The sequence below is a fragment of the Pteropus vampyrus genome, unplaced genomic scaffold, assembly GCF_000151845.1.
Source record: "Pteropus vampyrus isolate Shadow unplaced genomic scaffold, Pvam_2.0 Scaffold1036, whole genome shotgun sequence".
Classification (NCBI taxonomy): Eukaryota; Metazoa; Chordata; class Mammalia; order Chiroptera; family Pteropodidae; genus Pteropus; species Pteropus vampyrus.
In genome coordinates this window covers 2,321-4,371 of record NW_011889817.1, presented here as the reverse complement: position 1 = coordinate 4,371, position 2,051 = coordinate 2,321, and the positions used below count along the sequence as shown (strand labels likewise).

Below are 2,051 nucleotides of genomic sequence, written 5' to 3'. Positions count from 1 at the left end.
ATCATATGAAATTATTCAACAACAAATTAGATAACAGATGAATTGGAGAACTTCCTAGAGACGCACAAACTACCAAAACTAAATTAGGAAGAAATTGAAAATTGGAACGGACCTATAATAGGTTGATCCAGCAATCAAAAACTTCCTCAAATAAAAAGTGCAAAGCAGAGGGCTTCATATTGAATTCTACTAGCCATTTATGAAAGAATTAATACTGTTCCTTTACAAACCCCTCCATAAAGTAGAAGAAGAAGGAACCTACCTAAATAAGTCTATGAATCCACCATTACCCTGAAAACAAAGTCAGATAAAGACATACAAGAAAACAAAACTGTAGACCACTATCTCTTATGAACAGGGATGTAAAACAACTCAACAAAATATTAGGAATAATTTTATCTAAAGAAGCTCAAGACTTGTACATAGAAAACTACAAAAATTATTGACAGAAAGTAAAAACTCAGCATATCCAAAGACATCCTGTATTCAGGGGAGTGCTTCAAAATGACGCAGATGATAGAGGCTCTGTTCATCCCTCTGATGACCAAATCAAGGTTGTGACAGAAACAATGAGCAGCAGCAAGGAAATATTGCCTGGGATCTAGATAAACAAGCCATACAACTAGGTAGAAGTCCAAGAAAGCACTCTGCAACGGCAGAAGGTAAGATGGAGTGAGGACGTGGGGCACCGCGGTCGCAAGAGGCTGAGTGAGATAGAGGCTGAGGCTGCGGCAGTGGCAGAGGCACAAACCTCTTAAAGGGGCCGTGTCTGCGAGCGAATTTTCGCAGCAATGGACCTGCTCACTCTGAGCCTAGCACTGGGTCGGCTGTCCCAGGGGGACCAGGGACTTACGGGGGTGCACTGAGTAGTTGGACTGAGGGCCAAAGGCGAAGCTCACTGATATAGAAGTGCCAGAAGTATCCATTGTTCCCTGTTGAGCCCTCCCCCCTCACAGTGCACGAACACACTGGATTACAGAGGTTGCTCTGCCCAGAGGATTCCTTGAAACCCCACCTCCCCCAACCTGGGCTCGACCCAAGCAACATCCAGGTGTATCCTCAGCGAGTCAGATGTGCCTTGCTGAGCAGTGCCTAGACTCACACTGGAGGCAGTTGGCCTTGGTTTCTGGTGTGGCCTTTTGAGGCAACTATAAGCTCAGCATCTGGGGATCGTTTGCTGAATCTTGACAAGTGGCCCTGGCAGGGTAGAGGCTTGGGCTAAATTTGCCTGTAGCTGAACCCCTCTCAGGAATGTGCCATTGGGCACCTATGTCACAAATCCACACAAATAAGACTGGGAGACTTAGAAGTTTTGCTTAGTACATAGAAACAGACAAAGAAAGGCAGCCAAAATGGGAAGACAAAGAAGCAGAAACCACATGATAGAACAGAACAGAGATCCAGATATAATGGATTCAAGTAATTTAACAGATGCAGAGTTCAAAACATTGGTTATAAAGATGCTCAATGAACTTTTGGGAAAGGTAGAGAACTCCAAAAAAGAGATAAAAATGGAGATGGAGATTATAAGAGGGAATCAGTCTGAAATGGAAAACACATTATCTGAGAGAAGTATATTAAACAGAATAAACAAAGGAATAAACAAAGTGAATAAAGAAGAAGATCACATGCCCTAGCTAGAAGACAGGAAAACCAATCAGGACACTCATACAGAATGGCAAGGAAAAAGAGGCCAATGACTATAAAGATGACTGAAGGAGGATGTGGGACACTAGTAAGGCTCCAAATATTTGTCTGATTGGTGTATGTGAAGAAAATCAAGATGTTGAACAGCTGTTTGAAGAAATAATGATGGAATACTTCCCTAACCTGGTGAAGGAAATGGACATAAAACCCCAGAAAGCTCAGAGGATTCCAGAAATCAGGGATCCAAAGAGGCCCACACCAAGACACATCATAATTAAAATGCCAAAGGCTAAATACAAAGAAAAAAGTTTAAAAGTAGCAAGAGAAAAGCAAATAATTATATATGAAGAACACCCATATGACTGGCAGTTGATTTCTCAAGAGAGACTATGCAGGACAGAAGG

At 42.2% G+C, this 2,051-nt stretch overlaps 1 protein-coding gene across 1 annotated transcript in view; it reads right to left on the bottom strand.

Annotated features, from left to right (window-relative positions):
- LOC105310069 (adhesion G protein-coupled receptor E2-like) overlaps window positions 1–2,051 on the bottom strand; it is a gene marked incomplete at its 5' end in the record, with an annotated part of 13,646 nt that overhangs the window by 10,923 nt on the left and 672 nt on the right. The window lies entirely within an intron of this gene.